Source organism: Ovis canadensis, chromosome 3 (genome assembly GCF_042477335.2).
Source record: "Ovis canadensis isolate MfBH-ARS-UI-01 breed Bighorn chromosome 3, ARS-UI_OviCan_v2, whole genome shotgun sequence".
NCBI lineage: Eukaryota > Metazoa > Chordata > Mammalia > Artiodactyla > Bovidae > Ovis > Ovis canadensis.
Window position 1 is genome coordinate 126407772 of NC_091247.1, and position 13120 is coordinate 126420891.

The following is a 13120-nucleotide window of genomic DNA, read 5'->3' on the forward strand; positions in this document are numbered from 1 at the left end:
ACCCAGAGTCTACCCAAACCCATGTCCTTCAAGTCGATGATGCCATCCAACAATCTCATCCTCTCTTACCCTCTTCTCCTCCTGCCTTCAATCTTTCCCAGCATTAAGGTCTTTTCCAATGAGTCAGTCAGTTCAATGGGGAACTTGCCTAGTCTTTATATTAACTTATAACTGAAACTCAGCAGGCCCAAACTAACAAACTGGTTTGTTCCCTGAGACTGAAAAGGCTTTTAAGGTTCTTCAAACTGCTCTCCCACAAGCTCCTGCTTTAAGTCTGCCCACAGGATCAGAGTTCAATTTGTTTGTCATAAATCTGGGTTTGACACAACTCTGAGGGCCTCACCAGCAGCCTAAAGGATTCCTGAGCATAAAATTAGATGTAGTAGAACATGGTGGCCACATTGGCTGAGAGTAATTGTCATAATTGCTTTGTTTGCACCCGAAGCTCTCAAACGTATTAGTGGGAGAAATCTTACTATACTAACTTCTCATCATGTGAGTGGAATCTTAAACTCTAAAGTTAATATTTGGATGGCAGACAGTCGGCTTCTTAAATATCAGTCACTGTTGTCAGAAGGACCAATAACTAAGCTTAAAGTCTGTGGAAACTTAAGTCCTGCCACTTTACTTCCTGAAAAGGAAGATGAAAACATCTGATCACAATTGTTCCCAATTCCTAACTTTAAACTATGCAGCTTGGGAAGATCTAATGGATACCCCATTAGACAATTCTGACATGGATATATTTACAGATGGCAGTTCTTTTGTTCAGGATGGGAAGTGGAAAGTAGGTTACCCTGTGGTTAGATCTGAACAGGTCTTAGAGGTAAATTCTAATTATAATGATTGGGAACAATTGGGATCTTGTCTCAAGAAATATGCAATGTAATCATTCCTGTGCTTTCCAATCCTAGTTCAGATCCTCCTTTTGCCTGGCCAGAAACTCATTGGGACTGGATCCCTCAGTCATGATGGTTTGCTCCAAATTGGATCTATTGGATATCTGGCTCTTACCTATGGGTGTGGCTTTCCCCTGGCTGAATAAGGAGATGCACCCTAGGTCTAGCTTTTACTCATGGCTTCATATTTTCAGAGCTTCCAGAGAAGCCTGCTAATGCCACACCTTAGAGCTCACTGGCAAGGTTTGTTTTTTTCACTGGTATGATTATCTGGCTGCAATACTCATTCCTTCTAATGGAACTACAGATGTAATGCTATGAGTTGATGTTCTGACTAACTCTACTCAACAGGCTTTACAAGATTCTCAGAAAAGATATTTCAGCCCTTAATGCTGAACAAATACAAATTTTAGAAAGATGGTTTTACAAAACAGGTTAGCCTTAGATATTCTAACAGCCATACAAGGAGGAAATTGTGCCATTCATAACCAATGTTGTATATATACCAGATATGAGTACTAATGTTATTCTCATTACCATACACATGATCAAGATGATTCAGGTTATGTATTCTCCTGAAGCCTCAGTCACCATACTTTGGGAAGTGTTAACTAGCTCCCCATGGTAGAAAGCTATCTTAATCACAATAATTCTAATTGTTGTGTTTTTACTGTTTGCTCCCTGCAACTGTAACTCTGTAACTGGATTTGTTTCTAACCATCTGAAAGCTTTTAAGTTACAAATGGTTATCCAGGCTCCTACAAGTGCCACAGCCTCCTCCAACTATTACTTGGGGCCCCTGGATCAGAGACCCTCCAAATGAGGGTTAGAATGAAAATGACACCCCTTTCCCTTAGCAACATAATTATCCTAAAAGCAGGGCCGGGGGAGGGGGGGAATGAGAGAATCAATTTCTAGGTAGGGTGATAAGGAGTCCAGGGTCCCCTAGGAAGAGAGAAGGGTCTGAAAGTCTTAAGGAGGAGGAAAGGACAAATATCTTTTTTCTTTTTTTTCTCTACATTCCTGTGTCTTAGTCACATAAAACTTTTCTTTTTAATTTAAGCTCAGAATTGATGGTTACACAGCAAAACAATTCAGCTTAAACTCTGTACTAAGAATTGGGACTGGAAAAGGTCATTTTTCATTCCAATCCCAAAGAAAGGCAATAGCAAAGAATGCTCAAATTACTGCACAATTGAACTCAACTCACATGCTGGTAATGTTCAGATTACTCCAAGCCAGGCTTCAATAATTCATGAACCATGAACTTCCAGCTATTCAAGCTGGTTTTAAAAAAGGCAGAGGAACCAGATATCAAATTGCCAACATCCATTGGATCATGGAAAAAGCAAGAGAGTTCCAGAAATTATCTCTTTCTGTTTCATTGACTATGCCAAAACTTTGACTGACTGGATCACCACAAACTGTGGAAATTTCTTAAAGAGATGGGAATACCAGAACACCTGAACTGCCTCTTGAGAAATCTGTATACAGATCAGGAAGCAACACTTAGAACTGGACATGGAATAACAGACTGGTTCCAAATAGGAAAAGGAGTACATCAAGGCTGTATATTGTCACCCTGCTTATTTAACTTAATGGAGAGTACATCATGAAAAATGCTGGGCTGGATGAAGCACAAGCTGGAATCAAGATCGCTGGGAGAAATAGCAATAACCTCAGATATGCAGATGGCATCACCCTTATTACAGAGAGTGAAGAAGAACTAGAGTGAAGGACTAGAGTCTCTTGATGAAAGTGAAAGAGGAGAGTGAAAAAGTTGGTTTAAAGCTCAACATTCAGAAAACTAAGATCCAGTCCCACCACTTCGTGGCAAATAGATGGGAAAACAGTGGAAACAGTGGCAGATTTTATTTTTGGGGGGGCTCCAAAACCACTGCAGATGGTGACCGTAGCCATGAAATTAAAAGACACCTACACCTTGGAAGAAAAGTTATGCCCAACTTAGACAGCATATTAAAAAGCAGAGACATAACTTTGCCAACAAAGGTCCATCTAGTCAAGGCTATGGTTGTTCCAGTGGTCATGTATGGATGTGAGAGTTGGACTGTAGAGAAAGCTGAGTGCCGAAGAATTGATGCTTTTGAACTGTGGTGCTGGAGAAGACTCTTTAGAGTCTCTTGGACTGCAAGGAGATCCAACCAGTCCATCCTAAAGGAAATCAGTCTTGAATATACATTGGAAGGACTGATGTCGAAGCTGAAACTCCAGTAGTTTGGCCACCTGACATGAAGAACTGACTCATTTGAAAAGACCCTAATGCTGGGCAAGATTGAAGGAAGGAGGAGAAGGGGAAGACAGAGGATGAGATGGCTCGATGACATCACCAATTCAATGGACCGAGTTTGAGTAAACTCCTGGAGTTGGTGATGTACAGGGAGGCCTGGCATGCTGCAGTTCCTGGGGTGGCAAAGAGTTGGACATGACTGAGCTACTGAACCAAACTGAGAGATTTTATAATAACAATGTATCCTGCTTAAGGACAGTCTCTCCTTCTTGAAAATCTTCTGACTAATCCTGGTATCTTAAAATGTAAATTATGGGAGTGGTTCTGGTAAAAGTTTTCTATCGTTAAATTCTAATCCGGTTATCTTAACATGCAAATTGGAGTGGGTCTGGTAAAATCATTACAAACTTGTGATATTCTTTTGACTTATTGTAATAACCAATTTTAAAAAGTAAGAGAAGTAAAAAGCAAAGGAGAGAAGGAAAGATATAAGCATCTGAATGCAGAGTTCCAAAGAATAGCAAGGAGAGATAAGAAAGCCTTCCTCAGAGATCAATGCAAGTAAATAGAGGAAAACGATAGAATGGGAAAGACTAGAGATCTCTTCAAGAAAATCAGAGATACCAAAGGAACATTTCATGCAAAGATGGGCTTGATAAAGGACAGGAATGGTATGGACCGAACAGAACCAGAAGATATTAAGAAGAAGTGGCAAGAATACACAGAAGAACTGTACAAAAAAGATCTTCACGACCCAGGTAATCATGATGGTGTGATCACTTACCTAGAGTCAGACATCCTGGAATGTGAAGTCAAGTGGGCCTTAGAAAGCATCACTACAAACAAAGCTAGTGGAGGTGGTGGAATTCCAGTTGAGCTATTTCAAATCCTGGAAGATGATGCTATGAAAGTGCTGCACTCAATATGCCTGCTAATTTGGAAAATTCAGCATTGGAGACAGGACTGGAAAAGGTCAGTTTCATTCCAATCCTAAAGAAAGGCAATGCCAAAGAATGCTCAAACTACCACACATTTGCACTCATCTCACATGCTAGTAAAGTAATGCTCAAAATTCTCCAAGCCAGGCTTCAACAATATGTGAACTGTGAACTTCCTGATGTTCAAGCTGGTTTTAGAAAAGGCAGAGGAACCAGAGATCAAATTGCCAACATCTGCTGGATCAAGGAAAAAGGAAGAGAGTTCCAGAAAAACATCTATTTCTGCTTTAGTGACTATGCCAAAGACTTTGACTGTTTGGATCACAATAAACTGTGGAAAATTCTGAAAGAGATGGGAATACCAGACCACCTGACCTACCTCTTGAGAAACCTTTATGCAGGCCAGGAAGCAACAGTTAGAAGTGGACATGGAACAAGAGGCCGGTTCCAAATAGAAAAGGAGTACGTCAAGGCTGTATATTGTCACCCTGCTTATTTAACTTCTATGCAGAGTACATCATGAGAAACGCCAGGCTGGATGAAGAACAAGCTGGAATCAAGGCTGCTGGGAGAAATATTAATAACCTCAGATATGCAGATAACACCACCCTTATGGCAGAAAGTGAAGCGGAACTAAAAACTTCTTGATGAAAGTGCAAGAGGAGAGTGAAAAAGTTGGCTTAAAGCTCAACATTCAGAAAAGGGAGATCAAGTCATCTAGTCCCATCACTTCATGGGAAATAGATGGAGAAACAGTGGAAACAGTGTCAGACTATTTTGGGAGGCTCCAAAATCACTGCAGATAGTAATTGTAGCCATGAAATTAAAAGATGTTTACTTCTTGGAAGAAAAGTTATGACCAACCTAGATAGCATATTGAAAAGCAGAGACATTACTTTGCCAACAAAGGTCCATCTAGTCAAGGCTATGGTTTTTCCAGTGGTCATGTATGGATGTGAGAGTTGGACTGTGAAGAAAGCTGAGCGCCGAAGAATTGATGCTTTTGAACTGTGGTGTTGGAGAAGACTCTGGAGAGTCCCATGGACTGCAAGGAGATCCAACCAGTTCATTCTAAAAAGATCAGTCCTCGGTGCTCTTTGGAAGGACTGATGTTGAAGCTGTAACTCCAATACTTTGGCCACCTCACACGAAGAGTTGACTCACTGGAAAAGACTCTGATGGTGGGAGGGATTGGGGGCAGGAGGAGAAGGGGACGACAGAGGATGAGATGGCTGGATGGCATCACTGACTCGATGCACATGTGTTTGGGTGAACTCCGGGAGTTGGTGATCGACAGGGAAGCCTGGTTTGCTGCAATACATGGGGTTGCAAAGACTCAAGACACGACTGAGCGACTGAACTGAACTGAACTGAACTCATAGCTCCCTTGCTGAAACAGCATTTGGAGCACTCTCTACCCCCTTCTAATGTCTATGTCAGAAGCTTCCTCTGTCCCTTTGCACTGTAATAAAACTTCTCCCAAGCAAGAGCTCTGAGTGTTCAAGCCTGGTCTTTGGTCCCGAAGCTAAATCTTCTTTGGAGATCAGGAATCCAACATTGTTCAGAAAAGGCTGTCAATGTGATCAACAAGGCTTTGCCCCCAGTTTTCAAAGATCTAAGTCTAGGCTGGGCATATCATTAACCAGCTGTGATGCCACATTTATGTCATTGAATCTATCTGGATACACATTCTCATTTCCTTACTGGTTTCTTCACTTATTGCAGTGAATGAAGATCACTTATAAAAAGTGTCTTTTAACATAGCATACAAAACTTTGGCTCTCACTCCTACTTGACTCTGTATCGGAGAGGCCATGGGGAGAGAGGCCATTCTAAACAGCCCGGTTACAGCTCCCAGTTAAATGCTGCCAAAGAAAAACTGTAAGTGAGACTAGCATGGAGGGGAAAAAAAAAAAGGTTTGGAGGAAACAACAACAACAAAAACCAAAACACCAAGCTGAGCCTCAGCCCATCAACACAAGTATATAATGCAATAATTTGATGCTACTAAGCCTCTGACTCTGAGAATGGTTTTAATACAATGATACCAGATAATAGACATTTAGGTCTGTACCTTATCCCCAGGATCTCTAAAGAAAATTTCTCCAAGTGATTCTAATACTCAGCCAAACTTGCAAATGGCCAATTTAAATGATAGTGGATAGATTTTCCAGTTTCAGCATTTCAGGAATCTAGGACCATAGTCAGTCCAGAAATAAATCAGTCTTAATGTGATTCAATCTGAATAAAATTCTCCATATCATCTCCTTCCAAGGTTCTAGCATTTAGGTAGTCTCAAGAGACACTTCCGAAAATTCAGACTCACTACCCGATATGACAGTACTAAATGATAGAAATACCACAAATTCTGCCTTTTGCAATCTTCATTAAATGTTCCAGTTGGCAGCCTACTAGTTGAGTCCTAGGTATCATGGGAAATATTGCATATCAGACTGCAACTCAGAAAAATTTATCCTACCTTTATAGGATTTTTATTTTAACTCTAACCTGTGTTTGAATATTGACTTTATCATTCAAAACTAAATAAAACAAAACATTAGTGCAGAAGTATTTTACCAGATCCCATAGTGAACCTAAGCCAGTGTGACTGGTGTGTAAAAATGCATCATGGCCAAAGATTACAGGCTGTAAAAGATTTTCACAACTAGTTCAGAGGTAAAGGGCCAGGCCAAAGCACATAAGCTTATGATCTCCTAGTAAAAAAAATATTGAGATGAAGACTTCTGGTCCCAAGGAGATAAGGGCTTGATCTTACTCTTTCTTGAGAGTCAGTGGTAGGTCCTCAGCAGCAATCAAGTCTATGAGCAATATTATTGAAGGAAACAACACACCAGCCTTTTAATATTTTTATATACTATCTCATAAAACTCAAGGGGAAAAATGTTCTTTACCTCCCTCTCTCAAGAAATTGTCATGTACTGAGCCAGACTCTGAGAGGAGTTCTCTTTGCCTTACAATGACTTCCGTAATAAACTTTGCATTCAACTCATTTTTAGTCTTTATTCCTCTGGCCAGACTTTTGGCTTTTTACATGTGAATTTCATCTACCCCCAATCTATGTTTATACAGCAGTTCAAGATTAAATTCTGTATAAGAAACTCCATTCCTTTCCTTTCATTGTTTTAAAACTCCAAAACAAAGAAAGTAATAAATTGTTTCATAAATTATTTCCTTTATTGGTTGAGTATTCATGAAAACTGTGAGTAGATGATATGAACTCAACTTACATGCTCTGAAATTGTGAATTATGGGTCTGTTTTCCACCATTTCACAAAATGTTCTACTCTAACTTCTGCTTATAATTAGTTACTTTGGAAAGAACTAAGCAGATGTGTTACAGTTTCTTTGAATTATCAGCGTGTATTTAAGACAAACTCCATCTTCTGAAGAAATTGTGTCCTCCAGGGAATTATTTATCTTCTGCTAACAGACTTTTATTTGGGATGTGAAGTTAGTTTTAGGTTTCAGGTGTGCTGGCTGGAGATTAATGTAGCTAACAGTTACAGTATAAATTTTTAAACTCAAGCTCAACACACTTGGTTCTGACTCTTGATTTCTAAGAAAGGTGATTTTCCCAGGCATTACTAGCTAGAAACCATAACTGTATAAGGATTTGCAGCAAGTAGGATGTGACAAACTAGAAGAGTAAAGGTAGCTAGAAGAAAGTTTTAGAATAATTATTAAGCTTTCTCTATAGTAAATTATGTGTGCTTAGTCGGTCATGTCTGACTCTTAGTGACTGCATGGAGTGTAGTCCCCCAGGCTGTTCTATTTATTGGGATTCTCCAGGCAAGAATACTGGAGTGTGTTGCCATGCCCTTCTTCAGAGAATCTTCCGAACCCAGGGATCGAACCCATTTCTCCATCATTGCAGGCAGATTCTTTACCAACTGAGCCACAAGGAAGTCCATAGTACATTAGAGATAAACTCTATTACAGATGTTGGTTTTTGTAGGGAAATAAATGTGCAGGATGTATATACATTATATGCATATTATATAAATGTGCATATATACATCATGAAAACAAAAAATTCTCAACAAAGATTTCAGAAAATAATACTTTTATTTTTTTAGAAAATAAATATTAGTACTGGGAAAAATAAGTGGTTTGAATACTTAATATGAAAAGTTAAAGGGGAAACATCACCTATCGTTATTCATTCCAATATGTACATTCAATTATGATCTACGAATCAGAAGATAATTTTACTCTCTCTGTTATGTTGCCAATTTTTCATTTTCTACTTCAATATTTAAGTGCTTTAAAATCCTATTCATTCTTAATAACACCCTTACTTCTTTTAATTAAAGTAGTCTTTCAGAAATAATGTTATGCCTTTTCTGTTTTATAAATGACTTGGTTCCTAGTCATCAACCAAGAAAAGCATCTGGTTGTTTCTTTCTTTGTTGTTGTTGTTTTTTTTTTTTTCCTGCAAATATGCTTAGAATTGTATATTAATAAAGTTACATACTGCTTTTATATAGGATAATATTTTGTATCCAAACAGTTTTCTCCATATATTTAATTCTAAGATTATTGTGCATTTTAAAGTATAGTCTAAAGCAAGTATTATCAGAGTTCAAAGGAATAATTAATAGTATTCATTACTTTTCTTTAAAAAATGAAGATATTTTATGTCAATAGACTATGACTTAAATTTCCTCAGGGCCTTTGCCCTTATAAATTATATTATAAAGATTTTCATGTTTGAAATTTTCTTCTCATTTTGCCTGAATTTAGCCATCTTACTCATGACAAAAATAATGACTCCTCTTACAAACAAATTGTATTTTGTTGAATCTCAAAAAGGACACTTGGAATTATCAGTGCAAATTTTTATAATTTTAAAATGAACACTGTTTATATCTTAAAGAAAAAAGTCAAGATAAATAGTAATTTGTTAATGAAATAAAGCATATTAAAATATATCAATTCAGTTTAGTTTTATAGTTCATGGTTTAAGTATGAGTTTATGTTTAGTGTCTATTTTAAACAAAACATCTGCTTCAGTAAGGTCCCTAACTTCACTTACGACATCCTTAGAAAATAAACATGAGAAAATCTTCTACCTAACAAAGATATCTTACCCAGATATTCTCTTAAGGAGTAAGATCAGTCTTCATATACACTGCTTCTCAGGGTATATTAAAAAAAACAAACATGGCTTGAAGCTACTAAGAGTTAAGACAACCTCTCTTCTCACTCCTAACCTATACACAGTAGAAACAGGTATCCTAACTTTCCTTTTTTATAAGAGCTTGATTCTAATTTGAGAGGCCATCAAAACTGTGAAAACCATGTGAAACATAACTTTTGCTCCAATCTTCCTTCTGTACATTCATGTAACTCCCACTGAAACTAATTATTTTTTCTTCAGTTTATGTCACTAGGAGTTGGGCATGCAGAAGTTTCAATTAAATTGTCCATATTGAAATCAAGGGGAGTTCAGTGATATTGATGAGGATTACATACATGAAAAAGATGTAAAGAAGATGTTAAAATTTGTTCAGTTAAGACCCTTTAGCAAGGCAACATGTTTCTGAAAATTGATTCACTTCTCTTCTAAATCAGAGTTTGAATTTTATGTATGCTAAATTATTAAGCTTTTTTACATGATTAAAATATATATGTAAAGAGATATAAACAGACATCTGAATTCTCCCAATTTATCATATAAAATATATTTTTTGCTCCTCTTGGTTATAAACCTATTTTTTTTAATTTCTTATTAATGTGTTGTTGCATGGTTTTATTGGCTGAAATGTAATTTAAAATATTGGGAATGACACTCTCCTGTGTACAGTCTGTTGACCTTCATTCAACCCATTCAGTAACAATGGACTCTGGGCATGGGACATTTCCTTACCAAGCAATGAACAGCCTATACAGTGGGACTTGTCAGCCTATTCAAGAAATATCTTTTCTGGTTTCATGCTCAATAGTATTCCTTTGCTCTGATGAAGCGTGTATGTCAGTGGACTTCAGTCATATCCCAGTTTTTAGTGTTCCAGACTTCACAGAGGAAGGGTCAAAGTCCTTCTGCTGGGACGTGGGGAGTGGTGCACATAGGCCAGTTGCTCTGTGACTGCTGCCAGGGACACCTGCTAGTCACGAGGGATTTACACAGCCATTGAAGCTGATCTCACTCTGTCTCTTCTGTGTGTGACTAAAAGTATTGTTCCACCAATACTTGCTGTCTTGAGTTTTCTTTGGTGACTTTTTTTTTTTTTTTTTTTGCTGATTTTGTGATACCAAAGATGCAAGAGACTTTAACTCCTTCCTGGTGGCTAGTATTGTGATGATCTTTGCTGTTTTCCATGCAGTTGGAGTCCTACTCTGGCACCAGTACATTGTGTTCTGCTCAGTATAAAACTTTGCTGCAAACGTATTTAAAAGAAAGGAAGAGGTGACCACTGAGCAACTACTCAACCAGTCCATTTATACACAACAGTTTAGTTGGCTACGGATGCTTTCCCTCTCAGGAAGATATAGAGCTATTAATGGAAAAAAAAAACATTGAAAATCTTACTACAAGATGTGATAGGTAGGTGGGTAAGTAGTTACATAGTAGAATTAATGAAAACACTGCATGTAGGGCCATTCAAGACAGATGGGTCACGGTGGAGAGGTCTGACAAAACATGGTCTGCTGGAGAAGGGAATGACAAACCAGTTCAGTACTCTTGCCATGAGAATCTTGTGAAAATTATGAAAAAGCAAAACGATATAACACTGAGAGATGAACCCTACAGGTCAGTAGGTGTCCAATATGTTACTGGGCAAGAACAGAGAAATAGCACAACAAAGAATGAAGATGCTGAGCCTTGGCAGAAATGAAGCCCAGCTGTGGATGTGTATGGTGGTAAAATTAAAGCCTGATGTAGTAAAGAAGAATATTTCATAGGAATCTGTAATGTTAGAGCCATGAATCAAGGTAAATTTGATGTGGTCAAAAAGGAGATGGCAAGAATGAACATCAATTGTTTAGGAGTCAGTGAACTAAAATGGATGGGGATGGGTGAATTTAATTCAGATAACCATTAAATACTTCTGTGAGGAAGAATCCTTTAGAAGACAGAGAGTAGCCCTCATAGTTAACAAAAGGTCCAAATGTAGTACTTGGGTGCAGTCTCATAACTGACAGAATATTCTCGGTTCATTTTCAAGGTAAACCATTCAACATCACAGTAATCCAAGTCTATGCTCCAAGCACTAATGCCAAAGAAGCTAAAGTTGAATGGTTGTATGAAGAACAAGAAGACTAGAACTAACACCAAAACAAGATGTCCTTTTCATTATAGGGTATTGAAATGCAAAAGTAGAAGTCAAGAGATATCTGGAGTAATAGACATATTGGCCTTGGAGAACAAAATGAAGCAGGGCAAAGGCTAACAGAGTTTTGCCAAGAAAACACACTAGTCATACCAAACACCATCTTCCAACATCACAAGAGACGAAATGACACGTGGACATCACCAGATGGTGAATACTGAAATCAGATTGATTATATTCTTTGTAGCTGAAGATGGAGATGCTCTATACAGTCAGCAAAAACAAGACTGGGAACTGACTGTGGCTCAGATCATGAACTCCTTATTGCAAAATTCAGACTTAAATTGAATAAGTAGGGAAAACCACTAGGCCATTCAGATATTATGTAAAGCAAATCCCTTATGATTATACAGTGGAAATGACAAATAGATACAAGGAATTAAATCTGATAGATAGAGTGCCTGAAGGACTATGGATGGAGATTTGTAACATTATGCAGGAGACAGTGACCAAAACCGTCCCCAAGAGAAAGAAATGCATGAAGTCAAAATTGTTGTCTGAGGAGGTCTTACAAATAGCTGAGAAAGGAAGAGAAGTGGAAGGCAAAGGAGAAAGGGAAAGATATACTCAGCTGAACGCAGAGTTCCAAAGAAATAGCACAGAGAGATAAGTGTGCTAATCTCTTTTTTTTTAATTTTTATTTATTTTTTGTTTATTTTTTTTAATTTTAAAATCTTTAATTCTTACATGCGTTCCCAAACATGACCCCCCCTCCCACCTCCCTCCCCACAACATCTCTCTGGGTCATCCCCATGCACCAGCCCCAAGCATGCTGCACCCTACGTCAGACATGGACTGGCAATTCAATTCTTACATGATAGTATACATGTTAGAATTCCCATTCTCCCAAATCATCCCACCCTCTCCCTCTCCCTCTGAGTCCAAAAGTCTGTTATACACATCTGTGTCTTTTTTCCTGTCTTGCATACAGGGTTGTCATTGCCATCTTCCTAAATTCCATATATATGTGTTAGTATACTGTATTGGTGTGCTAATCTCTTAAGTAGTATACTTAAGAGAACAATGCAAAGAAATAGAAGAAAACAATAGAATGGAAAAGACTAGAAATCTGTTCAAGAAAATTGGATATATTAAGGGATGATTTCATGCCAAGATGGGCCAATAAAGGATAGAAATGGTAAGAACCTAAGAGAAGAAGAGATTAAGAAGAGACGGCAAGAATACACAGAAGTACTATACAAAACAGGTCTCATGATCTGGATAATCATAATGGTGTTGTCACTTACTTAGAGCCAGACATCCTGCAGTGTGAAGTCAAGTGGGCCTTAGGAAGCATCACTAAGAACAAAGCTAGTGGAGGTGATGGGATTTCATCTGGGCTATTTCCAATCCTAAAAGATGATGCTATTAAAGTGCTGCACTCAATATGCCAGCAAATTTGGAAACACGACAGTGGAGTGGAAAAGGTCAGTTTTCGTTCCAATCTCAAAGAAAGACAATGACAAAGAATGGTCAAATTGCCATACAACTGCACTCATTTCACATGCTAGCAAGATTATGCTCAATATCCTTCAAGCTAGGTTTCAACAATACAAAAACTGAAAACTTCAAGATGTACAAGCTGGATTTAGAAAAGGCAGAGGAATCAGAGATCAAATTGCCAACAGCTGTTGTATCATTAAAAAAGCAAGAGATTTCCAGAAAAATATTTACTTCTGC